This window comes from Bubalus kerabau, chromosome 6, assembly GCF_029407905.1.
Source record: "Bubalus kerabau isolate K-KA32 ecotype Philippines breed swamp buffalo chromosome 6, PCC_UOA_SB_1v2, whole genome shotgun sequence".
NCBI lineage: Eukaryota > Metazoa > Chordata > Mammalia > Artiodactyla > Bovidae > Bubalus > Bubalus kerabau.
Genome location: NC_073629.1, coordinates 115,820,677 through 115,837,247, shown reverse-complemented (window position 1 = coordinate 115,837,247; position 16,571 = coordinate 115,820,677). Strand labels below are relative to the sequence as shown.

The following is a 16,571-nucleotide window of genomic DNA, read 5'->3' as shown; positions in this document are numbered from 1 at the left end:
ACCTAAACTCTGAGCATTCTTGTGAGGACTGAATTAGCTCAGATGCATGTGCAGGCATTCTGTGTAAGCACTAAGTATTTGCCATCTTTGCCCCACCAGCTACTTCTTGGCTTTCTAGATACTGGTTCTCCGTATTATCCAACGCAGCACGATATTCAATGGACTTGATCCACGTATTAGTTATTCGTGATGTCCTGAAGATAGATCTCTCCAGTTCGCTTGTTTAAAACTTTCATAAAGAAAATGTCTCATCAAACTGGATGCTCTTCTACAGCCTTCTCTAGGCCTGAAAATGCCAAGACTGCAGAGAGGTGGTTTCTAGGAAAAGTGCTAGAGGCCAGGCCAGGTGTGACTGTGGGATTAGACAGCTGTTTGCAAATGCTGATTTCCCTTCTTTAGTCTCTTGAATGATTATGGGGCACCTATTGTGTTTATGGCAGGGAAGATGCTATAAAGATGAATCGGGGTCTCTTACAAAGGAGGTTATAACCTAGGAAATCTGAATTTTACCTCAGTGAAATGAGATATTTGGGCTTGATGAGATAAAAGTTAGTTAAGTTTATTTTTTAAAAGATACTTTATGGTATAGAGGATTTTAAGGGCCGTGAAAATACCTGTACCCTGAATGATAGATACGTATCATTATATATTTGTCCAAACCCATAAAATGTGAACCTAGAGACTGTTACACAGAGTAAGTCAGAAAGAGAAAAATAAATTTTGTATATTAATGCATATGCATGGAATCTAGAAAAATGACACTGATGAACCTATTTGCAGGGCAGAAGAGAGACACAGAGAACTGATTGTGGACGCAGGTGGAGAAGGAGAGGACGGGGCGGACTGAGAGAGTGACGCTGACATATGTGCAGGGCCAGGTGTAAACAGCCAGTGAGGAGCCGCGGCACAGCACGGGCGGCAACGCGGGGCCGAGACAGCACAGAGCGGGGGGTGGGTGGGGGGCGGACCAGGAGGGGGGACATATGTGTACCTGTGGCTGGTTCATGCGGGTGTATAGCAGAAGCCAATGCGATATTGTAAAGCAATTATCCTCCAATTAAAAATAAATTTAAAAAAATTTTTAAAAGAGTGAACCCTAATGTAAACTATCGACTTTGGGGGATGATCAAGTGTCAGTGTTGGTTCATCAGTTCTAACAAACTAACCACTCTGGTGGTGGGATGGTGGGATGCTGATGTGTGGGATGGTGGGAGTGTGTGTGTGTGTGTGATGGTGGGAGTGTGTGTGTGTGTGTGTGCGTATGTGTGTGTCTGTTAGTCACACAGTCGTGTCAGACTCTTGGCGACCCCATGGACATGTGGCCCGCCAGGCATGGGGGTGGGATAAATGGGAAGTCTCTGTACCTTCTGTTCAATATTGCTAGGAACCAAAAGCTACTCTGAAAAATAAGTTTTTTAAAACGTACTTTAAAACACATTTGACCACCCTCGGAGGCTCTACCTGGACACATAATCACCACCATCATCAACTCAAGCTCCATCCCCCTGCCCCTGGCACTCGAGGATTCAGGAGTGGCGTGTCAAACACGTCCTCACTGAGAAGATGGGGGACCTCGGGCAGATCAGTCTTGTCCCCTTTGATAAGACCCACGAACCACCAACCTCTACAGCTACAGCCGGACAGGAGTCATCTACCAGAATGAGGTTTCTAGAACCCACAGGTCAGGGGAATGCAGAGGCTCAGAGAGGGTGTGTGCTTTTCTGCAAGGCTACACAGCTCATCACTGAGGGCAGAACCGGGGAACACCCTGCCCATGCCCGCTTCCACGCTTCAGGGTCACTTATTCTGTTAGCTTCCTGCTTTGTGGACATCAGAGAGAGAAATGGCAACTATTACTGAATTTGACACTGAGTGAGTGAGTGAGTGAAAGTTGCTCAGTTGTGTCCAACTCTTTGAGACCCCATGGACTACACAGTCCATGGAATTCTCCAGGCCAGAATACTGAAGTGGGTAGCCTTTCCCTTCGCCAGGGGATCTTCCCAACCCAGGGATCGAACCCAGGTCTCCTGCATTGCACGTGGATTCTTTATCAGCTGAGCCACAAGGGAAGCCCAAATTTGACACTAATTGAACACAGATGATTCACAACCTGTCATTAAGTCTTCATTTATTCATTGCTCCATCTGTTGAATTTATTCATCAAATATATATATTGAGTATCCACTGTGGCACTCTGCAGTGAGGAGGCAAGGTCTCTGATCTCCAGAATTCACAAACCCATGAAAAAGGCTGCAGATCTCAAGGCCAAGTGATGGAAGACACACAGACAGGAGGCTGACAGGCCGTAATGGACGAGCACCCGAAGAGACAGCTAAAGCCTCCAATCTTACAGCTATAAGACCTAAAGGTCCACCAGGTCTGCAAGCAGAGAAATGAAAACTCAGCAATGCAGAGAGACCTGATCTCTGTTAGGACCAGGATCCAAGACCTGAGCTTAGCCTGGGGTCTGTTCTCACCATGAAAACTTCAAAACATTGAGATGAATTTTAACATGAAATCAGCTGACCCATAATTAAGATATAAACTACATCTCGATATCTGGGGCATTCATAAAAGCCCAATGGTGGGGGCGGGCGGTGGCCAGCATTTCTTTAGAGCGTGAGTACTGTGCAGTTGGGCTTCCCTGGTAGCTCAGCAGTAAAGAATCCAACCTGCCAAGACAGGAGATGTGGGTTTGAGCCCTGGGTCAGGGAGATCCCCCAGAGAAGGAAATGGCAACCCACTCCAGTATTCTTGCCTGGGAAATCCCACTGGACAGAGGGGCCTGGTGGGCTCAAGTCCAGGGGGCCACACAGAGACAGACTCGACTTCAGGACTAAACAACAGGCAACACTGGACTGTCAGGGTCCTTCCAGTCCCTCCGTGACTGTCTCAAATCCAGCCCGGGTTTTTCACTTTGTCATGGGAGGCCGCAGGCTGCAGAGTAGAAGGTTCCATCGGATCCACCTTAGATGACACTGAAGGAGCGCGCTGTCTCTGCTCCAGCTGGCATGGTCACTATCCTTCAGTGCTTTCAGCCTCTCCGACAGCCCCCGTTTTCCACGCAGTTATAGCGATTCCACGTGAGGCCCAACGGTCTGCACGGGAAAATCTGGGAGAATGGCTTCTCCCTACCACCCTGGATACATGGGCTCTTCCGAGGCTCAGCCAGAACCTGCCACTCCAGAATCTAAATCCTCTTTCTCACAGCCAGAGCTGCCTTTGAAAAATAAAAATAATTACACTATATGTGTTCAGGTGGGCATGGCGCTTTCATCTTCCTCTTGCTTTTTAAAGCAGCCACTCTAGGCCATTACTTCTTGAATTTTTTCCAGCCATGGAGTATATCTGTATCACCATTTGGGCTTTTAAAAAAAAGAGATTGGGGTTGATCTTACTGCCACATAAAAACTGAGCAGCAGGCAAAGCCCTGATACTGCAGAGATGCCGGTGTCAGAGAGGGAAGGACTGCAGAGGGGGGGTCCGGGAGAGGTGGCCGGCCCTATCTATGCCCCCAGCCCCCCATTCATCACCCCTGGCAGCTGACGTCGCTCTCCCAGCCCCAAGCTGATAAAGGTCCTTCGGCCACCCTCCCGTGACATTCCAGTCCCGAGCCATCTCTAGCTGCCTACAAATGAAACATCCCTGCGTGAAAATGCTATCTCGCAAGCCTTCCTAGAGCTGATCAGCCTTGTTTAAAAAGAAGCCCCTGGTAGACTGCAGAGCCATCTGCTCCACGAGCTGCCTTTCCAAATAACAGAACATGCCAGCCAGTCACCACATTTACAGCATCTTGGCATAGCCCCATCCGTGGACCACAGAAACCGCCCACCCCCCGCTGGCCTTGTCCTGGCCTCTGCACACCCACCCAGCAAGAGCTGACAAAGACCCCTCCCTGCTGTCACGGGGCCTGTGACAGGCTCTTTAATTGAAGCAGGCTGACTGACCGATACATACAGGAAGCAAAGAAAGAGATGCATGTTTTCCTGAACAATTCCCTAGCAATCTCTTTCGGCCAGAGACTCAAGTCCGATGGAGAAGAGCAGGATCTAGATCTAGGATCTGCTGCAATACTCAGCCCCTGCCACCACCCTGCCGGGACTGACCGCATCAGGGACCCTGCTGTCCCTCGTTTTCAAAACTGCAAGTCAAAGTGGGACTCGAGGGAGAGACCTTTGAGTCACAGAAGGACAAAGCTCATGCTCAGTCCTGAGGCAAGGACATTCTGATCCAGCAGGATAAAGACCACGGGGGGCCTCCAAGCACCTTGGCAGCATCTTCCCTCAAGGACCAACAACCGTGCAGTCGCTGCCAGCCTAGTGACGGGACCACGTGGCGTGTCTGGACGCACAGACTTCCGAAGGCCTGCGCTCCACACCCCTCAGTTTTAACAGGAAGCCCCCACGGCGTAACCGCAACGGGCAAGACAACCAAGCTCCAGGCTTGAGAGTGAGGAACCAGGTCACCACTACTGAACACCACCGAGCCTGGTGTGACCGGAGAAGAAAGCGTTTTCTCAGTCCACTGCCTGTCCGCAGGCATCCTCAGCTCTGAGATTCGGGCAGTTCTGGCCACATGGAAGCCAGAGAGCTGGGTGCCCCTGCGGGTGGGCCAGGGCAGAGGAGGGTGGGAGAGCCACCCCCGCAGTGTCCCGCCAGCTAGGGTTTCTCCGGCTACCTTCCTGCAGATTCTAGATGACTGTTGATCGACAAGATGCTGGCAGTCGGCACCACGCTTGCGCAAGGGTGCTCACACTTGACTCGAAGAGGAGTTCGTGTTTGAGACGAACGGCCACCGTGACAGTCAGTGGACCAGGGGAAAGTGGTACTTGAGTTAAGAAGCAGGTGGGTAAGAGAAAGGCAGAACACTAGTATTTCTACCTGAAACACTCAAGAAAAGGTTTCCAAAAGAAAGTGGTATGTGGCTTTCCGGAGAAGGCAATGGCACCCCACTCCAGTACTCTTGCCTGGAAAATCCCATGGATGGAGGAGCCTGGAAGGCTGCAGTCCATGGGGTCGCTGAGGGTTGGACATGACTGAGGACTTCACTTTCACTTTTCACTTTCATGCATTGGAGAAGGAAATGGCAACCCACTCCAGTGTTCTTGCCTGGAGAATCCCAGGGACAGGGGAGCCTGGTGAGCTGCCGTCTATGGGGTCGCACAGAGTCGGACACAACTGAAGTGACTTAGCAGCAGCAGCAGCAGCAGCAGCATATGGCTTTCATCCAGAAAAGGGTGCGTCCACCACAGCGCTCTGAGCATCCTGGGCTGGTTCCTTCTTGGTGGGGCCCATCCTGTGCATCGTAGAATGTTTATTTAGCAGCATCACTGGCCTCTACCCACTAGATGCTGGTAGCAACACACACACACCCCACCCCTGCAGTTGGCAGATACTGGCAAAAAACGTCTCCTGGGAGCACAATGCCCCAGGTGGGAAACCACAAGTCCACAGGCACAGGCCAGGCACACTCACGTGGAAAGGAGACGAGGAATCCCAGTCTTCTTGACTTTTCATTTTACCATTTTACTCATTCAACCAGTCCCACCTGCTTCTGCATGAGATCAAGAAAAGCTCTAGACAGCCTCTCTATAGAAAGAGAAGCAATTATTTCCAGCAAATCTCTCCCAAAATACAAAGAACAGCAGCAGTTACAGAGGAGGCCATCTGTGATAGACACATCATCACTTACGATTAGTTTAAATGAATAAGTATCAGGAATGTGATTAAAATGCTGGAAAGGAAAAACATGAGGTTTCACCTATCTTAATTACTTAAAATCCAAAGCAGTGTGGTATTGTGTTTAATCAGAAAATGTCTTAAGCAAGATGCTTGAAGGTTTGGACCCAGGAATGCGTTCCAGCACTGCCTAGGTGTGGAGCGAGTACCTGAGCACACATGGGATCTCCGCTCCAGCCATAAGCCCCCACAGAGACTGTGTGTAGACTGGACGGGCCACAGATCCAGGGCGGGAGATACCTGGTCACACGGTCCCCTCCTGAACTAGCTCAGGTGACCATCATTCCATTCTTTGCAAATGGGAACCACTGTTTAAATTACAGCAAGTGAGGGCTGGAAGAGATCTTCAGTCAAAATTACAGCAAGTGAGGGCTGGAAGAGATCTTCAGTCAGTTCAGTCGCTCTGTTGTGTCTGACTCTTTGCGACCCCATAGACTGCAGCACGCCAGGCCTCCCTGTCCATCACCAACTCCCGGAGCTTACTCAAACTCATGTCCATTGAGTCGGTGATGCCATCCAACCATTTCATCCTCTGTCATCCCCTCCTCCTCCCACCTTCAATCTTTCCCAGCATCAGGGTCTTTTCAAATGAGTCAGCTCTTCACATCAGGTGGCCAAAGTACTGGAGATTCAGCTTCAGCATCAGTCCTTCCAATGAACACCCAGGACTGATCTCCCTTAGAATAGACTGGTTGGATCACCTTGCAGTCCAAGGGATTCTCAAGAGTCTTCTCCAACACCACAGCTCAAAAGCATCCATTCCTCGGTGCTCAGCTTTCTTTACAGTCCAACTCTCACATCCAAACCTGACTACTGGAAAAACCATAGCTTTGACTAGATGGACCTTTGACCCATTTCACAGATAAAGCAGCCGACTCCATGGTAAGCCACCTGGCTGAGGCCACAGCAGAGGAGCAGAGGGCCCTGGACACAGCTGGGACAGGAGCCCCCAGGAAAGGTCTAAAGTGAAGCGGAAACCGCAAGTCCACTTAAGCAGGCCAGTGATGAGCAGCTTTTGATTTCAGAAATATGCCGGTGTCAGGGAGGAGTTAGGTCCTCACTCTCCAATACAGCAATGTGTCAGAAACGTCTTCATGGTCTTGCTAAGTGTCAGGCAAAAGAGACTTAAGCTAGAATGAAAGCCAAGCCTATGAACTGTCACTTTATGGAAACAAATACCAACCCCCGCTGGAGTGACAACCACAGCAGATCCCACCCACGGCCACCGTGGGGCTCCCAGCAAGGAAGCTCCCCTTTCTTCCATCCAGCCTCCAGCTCTCTGCGGCGGTTCAGCCGAGGAGTCAGAAGGATTTAATCAAGGGCGATACACAACGGTGCACCTGTCCCCTGAACAGCTGCAAAGCAGCCCTGGAATGTGTGTGGAGCAAACCCAAGCAACTCCTACAGATTACCTAACCCTCCCAGCCTGCGAGGGCAGAGGGGCTGAGCCCACCTGCTAACATCTTCCTCTGCAGGATCCCACAGGAGGGACCCCCTCATAATAACATCTGCCCGACGGGGCGGTCCTACAGACACGGCAAGCAAAACCCCAGCGAGGGTCTGTAGGGACCCTCCTAACAGCCTCTGCAGTGGAAACCAACACCAGGAACTGGCAAAGACCAGCCAACCACCTGAGCATGTGTGTGACAACGGCTGGGTGTTTTCCAAGCTGCTCTTTGGACCCAGAGACCCCCAAAGAGTCGTAAAATCCAGAACTCCTGTGAAACTAAAAGTCGAGGACACAAATAATGCCCTGGGAATTATCAGTGACAAAGCTCACCTTTATGGAGAAAAAGCCTATTTGAACAAAAGTTCTCATGACTGCAGCCCATGTGGCATCTGGCTGCAGAGATATCTGGAAATCTTTCATCTGTGCCCGGGGACCTAAAGGTTTGATATGTTTGTCTCTGAATGCTGAAAACTGCATGTTTAAGATGCATGTTTGAAGCTCAAATCCACCCCCCTGCCCCAAATCCGCAGTGGGAAACAAGTGATCAGCCTCCTGCCTTCATCAGCCAAGGTGTCACCAGCTCCCTGGTCCACAGGCTGGGAGGATAAATGCCCCACAGCGGCTGGCGACAGCAGCCACCCCTCCTCGGTAGATAACAATTTGCATAAGAGCTCTGGGGACAGGAGAGAAGTGGGCCACCAGGATCAGTTCTGACACAGTAAGAATAAAATGTCCACATCTTCGCATCTGCTCGCCACGCCCTGGTCATCGGCACCCAGCCTGCAAAGAGCAGGGGTGAGGGGGTTCCTGGAGCAGAAAGCTGAGGGGTGCAGAGGGGCACGGGGGAACACGGGGCTGCAGGTCTTGGCCCAGAAGACTCCGGCGGGCTCTCAGCTTCTTTACCTGGTTATGAAGTTGTGCGAGGCGTGTCTCCTTTAAAAACAATCACCACCCGCCCTGGAACCTTCCATGAAAAGAGATGGACCAAAGCGGGAATGATGAATAAATCAGCCGTGGGCAGGAGATCTACAGGGCCCAAAATCTTGACTGAGTCTCCCCCTCCTGTCATTTCTGGCCCCCTAGGAGTGCTGCTGGACTGTGGGCCTGCCTGGTGACAGACCAGCACAAAGCTTTCCAAAATTGGAAAAGGAGGTTCCACCCGCCAGCTCCGGGCACCACAGTGGGTGGGTCAAAGGTGGCCCGAGAAGCCTCTAAATGACAAAGTCCGATAACCACTGAAGCCACGACCAGCTGGCTCAGCGACAAGGGGGGCACAGGGCGGGGGTTTGGGTACCATGCCTGGGTCCCTCTTCCACTCCACCGCAGGGAGGCGGCCAGGAAAGTCCTCGGTCCATCCAGGGCACCCCCGCCTCTCACCCTCCAGGGGTCTCCTGTCCTTCACTGGCCTCCTGGGCCTCCTCCTACATGACCACATGCTGAGCTAACGCCATCCTACCATCCTGGCCTCGAACATTCTCTGCCCAAAGCCTCCAGGCTGGCCGTCCTCTCCTAGAACTGCCACCCCAGTCGTTATTGCAGTACAGCCTCTCCTCCCCAGCCCTTCAAACCCCTGAATCCAGCAAAGGCTGAGAGACATCCTGCTGTCTACACCAGCCATGACCCTGCCAGCACCCCCGTGCCTCTGAGACCCCCCCAGCCCACGCTCACCGCAACCGCCAGCCCCTGGACTGACGCGCCGCCCACAGAGTGTCCACGGGCCAGCAGCACGTGGCCCTCACCCAACCCTCCACATCTCCAAGAGGCTCTCGTTCAAGCTCAAGTACAGGGGCCCCGGGCCCAGTGCGGATGATCACACAGCGGGCAGAGCTGGGCACCACGTTCTGCAGCCCTCCCTGCAGCCCTGGGCCCCCACCCGCCTCTCCGTGCCAGCGATCAGAGCTGACCGCCTCCCTGAGGATGCCTCTCAGGAAGTGTGCAGGGCAGTGGTCAGAGCAGCTGGCTCTCCGGCCTCGTGACCACACCCTTCTCTCCCCCGCTCCGAGTTGGCATGTCCATCACAATCGCCTCCTCGCCTCAGGCCAGGCCGGCCCATGAAACTGCTCAGTCATCACCCGCTTAATGGGCACAGAAACAAGAGCCTATCTTCTGTTTGTCCTCAGCCTCTCCCAATATCCCCCCCAAATGAGGAGTGCCCGCTCCATCTCCAAGTATCTGCCATCCTCACCATCCTCCCTGGGTGCCCTGGGCAGGCAGGCCTGGCACACCATGCCCCCGGCTTAGCCCATTCTTAGGCAACCACCCTTTCTGCTGCAATCACAGACTTTCGGGGCACAATGCTGCCCCAGACCCCCAGAGACTCCCACCACCTGCAGAGTCAAATGCCCCTTTGGCACCTGCGCCCCAGTCCTTGGATGGCCCCCCACCTACCCCTCTGCAGCGCAGAGCGGCTGGGGTGCTGGACTCCTGAGGGGTGCAAATTCTGTGTGACTTTGGGAATGGGACCTCGGATCTCCACATCAGCCGCACTGATGCCATAAGGGGACAGTCACAGGGCAGATGTGAGGATCAGGTGTGATGCAGGTTATGAAGTCCTGGCTCCCGGGCTCGGAGCACACTTGTGGGCTGCGGCATGCAAGCCTTCATCTCAATACCTCTAACCACTTGCCAGTCCGGACAGACCAGGCCGTACAGAGCGCACACACACACTGTGCACACCCCTTCAGGGTATCAGTCACCTTCTCTGACCTGACATTTGCTACTTGCCATGGACACAACCACCTCCCCCCAGAAGACCAGGGCCGGCAGCTTTCTCTCTTCAACTCCAGCCTTGATCAGCGCTCTGCTGAAGAAATGCTGCCCAGGGGTTGACGTCATCGATCCAGGGGGCCGATTCCAGCTGAGTTGGGGGCGGGGAGAGCAGCAGGACCCCCTTTACGTCACAAACACCAGCAGAGGTCAGCTGACTCGCCGGGCCCCGCCCCCTCTCGGATGCTCGGGTTTACTCGGCCACACAGGGCCGCCCCCGCCCCTTCCCAGTGTATCTAGGAAGTCTCCAGCGGTTTAGAAAGGCGCAGAGGACAGGGTGAGTCATTTCTTCCCCTGGCCACAAGAAGCCTCAGCTGCAGCGGATCTGGGGTGGCTGCCCCCTGAGAAAAGCTGCCCCTCCCTCGGTGGAAAACAGGCTAACGCGATGAGGCGGGGGCAGTGGGGAAGAGAGATTGCCCAGAGCCTGACTGCCAGTGGGAGGCGGGGGGGAGGGGGGGCGGCGGGTCCTGTCCCCAATACAGAAGCTTCATTTTAGGGAGGAGAGAAGGACAGATGCTGAAGCTGAAGCTCCAGTCCTTCATAGGAAAAGACCCTGATGCTCGAAAAGATTGAAGGCGGGAGGAGAAGCAGGAGACAGAGGATGAGAGGGTTGGATGGCATCACCGACTCAATGGACATGAGTTTGAGTAAACTCCGGGAGTTGGTGATGGCCAGGGAGGCCTGGCGTGCTGCAGTCCATGGGGTCGCAAAGAGTCGGGCACGACTGAGCGACTGGACTGAACTGAACTGTGCGGTTCAGAGTGGAGAAAGTCTGCTACCTGGAGAAAGCTTTCCTTGGAGGTTTCCGGGAAGGTGATGCTCCTTCCCCGCCCACCCCAAGGGCCTGAGTCTTGGTCACGCCCACTATGCAAAACAGGGTGGGTGGAGATTCACCCAGGAGTTCCCAGCCAGCCCGGGATGGGGGTGGTCGGCCGGTTCACTGGGATGCTGCAAGCAGGGACCACCTGCCCAGCCCTGGGCCCTTGCTGCGTGCGTGCTCTGTGCTCAGTCGTGTCCCACTCTTTGCAACCCCCTGGACTGGAGCCCGCCAGGCTCCCCTGTCCCTGAGATTCTCCAGGCAAGAACAGTGGAGTGGGTTGCCATTCCCTTCTCTAGGGGATCTTCCTGACTCTGGGAGTGAACCACAGCCTCCAGAAAGTCTCCCGCCTTGCAGGCGGATGCTTTACCGCTGAGCCACTGGGGAACAGAAGGAAATGCAGGTTGTTGGGCCAGGTGCTTAGAACACCCAGGAAGAAATACAACACCTGAAATAATTCAGAACTCTTTAAAGAGTGGCTACTGATGAGACCTCCCCTAGAGTCAATGCAAGGATCCTGTGGCTCTGAGTACCTGGCATTTCCGAAGTTCTCAGAAGAGTGGTTTTCATCACTTTTCAAATGGCACATTCAGGGAAGGCCTGGGAGGCTGCAGTGGGCCCACAGAGATGGCCGCTCTGCAAACACCGCCTCCCTGTGCCCAAAGTGTCCAGGAATCTCCAGGGAACAACAGCTGTCACTGGACATTTCTGGGTGCAAAAAAAAAAATTTTTTTTTAAAGTGACACAAGGCAGCAGAATGTTCATACCAAAGGCTTTCTTCTCAGGAAGACTGCTCTCTGGAATTACAAAAGTTTATGCCCGAGATTTAGCACTTGAGGTGGAGGTCCAGGAAAGCCACCAGCACACAGCCCCCCAGCATTCACAGGCTGCAGTGAAGCCAAGGGCTGAACCTGGGCCTGCAGTCTGCTCACACCGCCCTCCCCAGGCCTGTGTGGGGCGGGGTGGGGCTGGCCCACCTCCTGCAGCCAGGCCAGAGGGGGTGTCACTCATGAGAAAGACCGGAGAGCAGTGGTGCGGCCAGTCTTTGTAAGCCATGCACGCAACACACTTTCAGTTTATTGGCTTGCTTACAGACAAGATATAAAAAGGTAATTCACACTGATTGACGATTCCCAGGACCAAAGCCTTGTTGGGAGTGGGGGGCCCTCCCACCTACTGGAGGTTTTAACCCCAGGCTTTAAACCCCAGCACAGCGGGCAGGGTGGGCTGGCCCACCCCCAGCCAGCCCTTCTAGCGTTTCCACCCAGACCCCCAAGAAGCCAGCTCCCCACCACCTTCCTCCTGCAGCCCAGGGCCTCCAGGCTCAGCCAGACCAGCCCTGGGTTGCTCCTCCCAAGAAGGCCAAGGCCAAGGCCAGGCTCAGCTGGGGGGCCCTTCACAGATGTCAGCACAGTTCATCCCATTTGATCCCCCCACGCCCTGGATCTCGCTCCAAGTGTGCCCTGCCCCCACCCCCTCCAAAAGCACCCAGTGCACCCAAGGTGGGGGGGTGTGTGGCTGACCCCACTCTGGGGTCCCCCAACTTGCAAAGGGAGGCTGGAGTGGAAGCTAGGGTGGAGAGGAGACAGGATGAGAGGGCTTTCGGGAAAGCAAGTCAGAGAACATCACTTTGCTCTGCTTGGGGAGGGGGGTGGGGGTAAAGATGGAACAGACTTTGGGAGCAAGCAGGCAGAGGCGCCAACACACACGCACAGCTTCTCACCCAGTTCCACACGGGGAGGGGCACCGAACGGTCCAGGCAGCCTGGGGCAAAACAGGCTCCCATTCATCTGAATCTCCAGGGACAAGGCACCAGTCCAGAAGTCAGGATTATCCCCAGATTCCTCCATCCTTCTGTCAAGACCCACCCCCCTCCTTCTTAAATTGTAAGAAAGGCTGAGCAAATCTGCCTCCCCACCCCCCACCCCCCCCCACCGTCCAGGCTCTGAAACTGCTTCCGCCTCCAGCCGAACTCCAGGGCATGTCTCCCCAGGAAAACTAAGTGGCCCCAAATCACCCGGCCACTGCCCAGTCCACCTGCGGAGCCCGCCTGCTCCTGGGGAGCCCTCCCTCACCCTCCCGGCCTGCCCCCTGCCCCCACCCTGCATGCTCCCACAGCCCTCTCCACCCTCCTCTTCCCAGCCCTGGACCCCGGCCCTGGACCCCGACCCTGGAAGGCTGCAGGGGAAGTCTATATGATGAAGCCTTCCCTTCCCTAGAGCGGAAGTCCTCACTTATGAAGCCATCAGTTCTTAGCATCAGACGCACTCCAGGTACAATCAGATCGGGACCCAGGCCTGGGCATCAGGAAAGCTGCACATGTCCCCCAGGAGACATCCAGACCTTTCGCCAGTCTGTCAACTCACTCCCTCCAAGGGTTACAGTATCAGCAACATTACTTCTGAAGCAAAATCTCAACACTACTAGTAACAGAAGACATTTATTTTGCTCACAGGAAACGGTGTGCACAAACAAGCAGAAACGCTTCCCAAAGGAGGTCAGAGTGCACAGGAAAATGTCCATGAATGTCTAAGTGGCTGCCAAGGTTTTAATGACCTTGACAACCAAGACAGTTTAACGCATTCATGATGGCGTTTGAAACAGTGCTGCACCCACCTGCTCCGGCCGCCGTCACAAAGGAGCACAGACCAGGGGACTTAAACCACACAAGTGTGCTTTCTCACAGCTCTGAAGGCCAAGTCTGAAGTCAAGATTTCTCCCTCCATGGCTTGTAGGCGGTGTTTTCTCCCTGGGTCTTCACAAAGCCTTCCCTCTGTGCCTATCTGTGTCCCAATCTCTCTTCTTATAATATCAGACACCAGTCTTATTTGATTAGGGGCCATCTGAAAGCCCTCATTCTAACTTAATAACCTCTCTAAAGGCCCTGTCTCAAAGTGCAGCCGTACTGAGGGGGTAGGGCTTCAACATATAAATTCTAGAAGGGGACACAGCCAGCTCACACCCAGATGTGCCACGGTTAACAAAAACGTTGGTATTTGTTAATACGTGCTAAGTTGCTTCAGTGGTGTCCGGCTGTGTGCGACCCCATGGACTGCAGCCCACCAGGCTCCTCTGTCCATGGGATCCTCCAGGCACGAATACTGGAGTGGGTTGCCATGCCCTCCTCCAGGGGATCTTCCCAACTCAGGGATCAAACCCATGTCTGTCACATCTCCTGCATTGGCAGGTGGCTTCTTTACTACCAGCGCCACCATTAAATCTGTCACAGTATTTTGCTTCTGTTGCTTATGTTCTGGTTTTTTGGGCCATGAGGCATGTGGGCTCTTGGCTCCCAGACCATGGATCCAACCCACATGCCCTGCACTGGACGGCAAAGTCTTAGCCACTGGCGCTTTAGGGACGTCCCAGTGGCGATTCTTAAGGAACAGGGTGCATTCAGTGTACAAGAGTCCCGTCTGGATTGACCAAGGGCATTTTTCACAGTAAAAACTCCAGAGCAACTCTGACATCATCCAGGCGCTGCCACGCTCAGCTCAGCTCCTGGCTCCTCAGGCCCCAACAGCAGAAACAGTCACTAGCTGCTGAAACTCCAGACAGACACACACACACATTCAGGCTCTTCCAGAGGAAGAAGAATCTCACCTCCCAGGCTCACTGCCATCATCTCGGGGAAATTAGGAAAATTCACGGCACACGTGTGGGCTGAGATCAGTACGGACTCGCGTGTCTACCTTTCTGTGAACTCTACTGCTGGATTCATTTAAAACTGCTGCTACTGCTGCTAAGTCGCTTCAGTCGTGTCCGACTCTGTGCGACCCCATAGACGGCAGCCCACCAGGCCCTGCCGTCCCTGGGATTCTCCAGGCAAGAACACAAGTGGGTTGCCATTTCCTCCTCCAATGCATGAAAGTGAAAAGTGAAAGTGAAGTCACTCAGTCGTGTCTGACTCTTAACGACTCCATGGACTGCAGCCTACCAGGCTCCTCCATCCATGGGATTTTCCAGGCAAGAGTACTGGAGTGGGTTGCCATTGCCTTCTCTTCTCATTTAAAACTAGGCATGTCTCAAATATGAAACCATAACCCACGCGTATGACCAGCAATTTCAACTAAAGACCCCCGACCCCAAGCGGAATGCATTGCTCCTCCTTTTCTTTTGGACCTACTTTGTTCAGACTGCCTTGTACACTGGGCATAAATCAAGAGTTTACACTTGAAACTCGGGGGTTTTTGTTGTTGTTGATAAGTCGTGTCCATCTGTGTCTTTGCAACCCAACGGACTGCAGCATGGTAGGCTCCCCGTCCTTCACTGTCTCCCAGAGTTTGCTCAAATTCACGTCCACTGAGTCGGTGATGCCATCCAACCATCTCATCCTCTTTCATCCCCTTCTCCTCCCACCTTCAATCTTTCCCAGCATCAGGGTCTTTTCCAATGAGTCAGCTCTTCACATCAGGTGGCCAAATTATTGGAGCTTCTGCTTCAGCATCAGTCCTTCCAATGAATAATCAAGGTTGATTTCCTTTAGGATTAATTGGTTTGATCTCCTGGCAGTCCAAGGGACTCTCAAGGGTCTTCTCCAGCACATTTTTTTTTTTTTAAACGTAGCCCTAAGAACAAGTGTCTGGCGGGTTACAGTCCATGGGGTGGCAGAAGAGTTGGACACAACTTAGCAACTAAACAACCACAAGTCGTGTACGAGGTCCAGCCTGCCAAATAAGTGTGTCACATTCAAACCCGGACACCTGTCTCTCATGTTAATAAGGCCCCAGGATAAATGGAAGCAACACACTCTCCCACCTGGCGTGCTCATTAGCCATCAGCAGCAGGCCTGACCTACCCCGGGGATGGGCTGTGGTCACGCAGGGGACGGCCTTCCTTGTCAAGATGCTCTCTTCGCTTGTCTGACTGAGCCTGTGTGACTTATTGGAAGGATCAAAGCTCCCCACTGCCTTGCCTCACTCTGCGTTGCCCACTCCCTCCCCTAGAAATCAGTAGATCATAAACCAGGGTCTGATTCCAACAGATTCGCCCATAGAACAGGACAGAGCCTCGGGGGGAGGGGGGGGGATGGATTGCAAATCTCCATGGAGCAAATTCAAAATAAATAAATCATACTTTAGGGTGAGGTGGGGGCGGAGAGTGTGTGTGTGTGTGTGTGTGTGTGTTAATATATGGTTAAAATAGATTACTTCCCACAAAGGAATCCTGTTCCAAGGCTGTGAGGCGAGCCATAGAGCAACACGGGAGCTACCTGTTTCTTGGCAACATAACTGCTCTGCTTGGGGCCTGGCTCACACAAGCCAGGCCTGAGAAACACCCTGTTATGATAACTGATCAGATAAGAACACTCAGCACTGCTCCCCCGCCACCCCCCACCTTCACTTTGGAAGTTGAGGGCGGGGAATGTAATATTGGTGAAATAAAGGGACGTGGATCAAAAGTAAGAGTGAGGTGAGACCCAGGATGCTTCTGGACACCTAATTAATTCCATGTTCTCAATTCCAGCATGAATTAATTTTTAAAGCATATGTCTGCTTTTAAATCTATGCTGACCTTGGGTGGAATGCACAAATGTTTCTGTTACCACACAACTCAAAAAAAAAAAAAAAAAACCTAGGGATCACTCTGGAAACAGTAATTAATATTCTTTATTCATGGAAGAGCTTTGTTTGAAATATATGATTCAATCAGAAAGTCATTTTCTTTCCAAGTTTGCAGGGCTTCCTATATGAATGCAAATCATATGACGAAGACACAACATAAGGGCTGAAAGCCGCACGGCTTACTCCTTATAAATGTTTAACTTTGGTCCAGACAGAGCTGTGAGAAGCGCCTCAGA

General features: G+C 52.9%; 1 protein-coding gene across 2 annotated transcripts in view; it reads right to left on the bottom strand.

The window, feature by feature from the left end:
* Positions 1 to 16,571, bottom strand: part of AGAP1 (ArfGAP with GTPase domain, ankyrin repeat and PH domain 1) — a 562,171-nt gene that overhangs the window by 404,115 nt on the left and 141,485 nt on the right. The gene's annotated exons all lie outside the window — the stretch shown is intronic.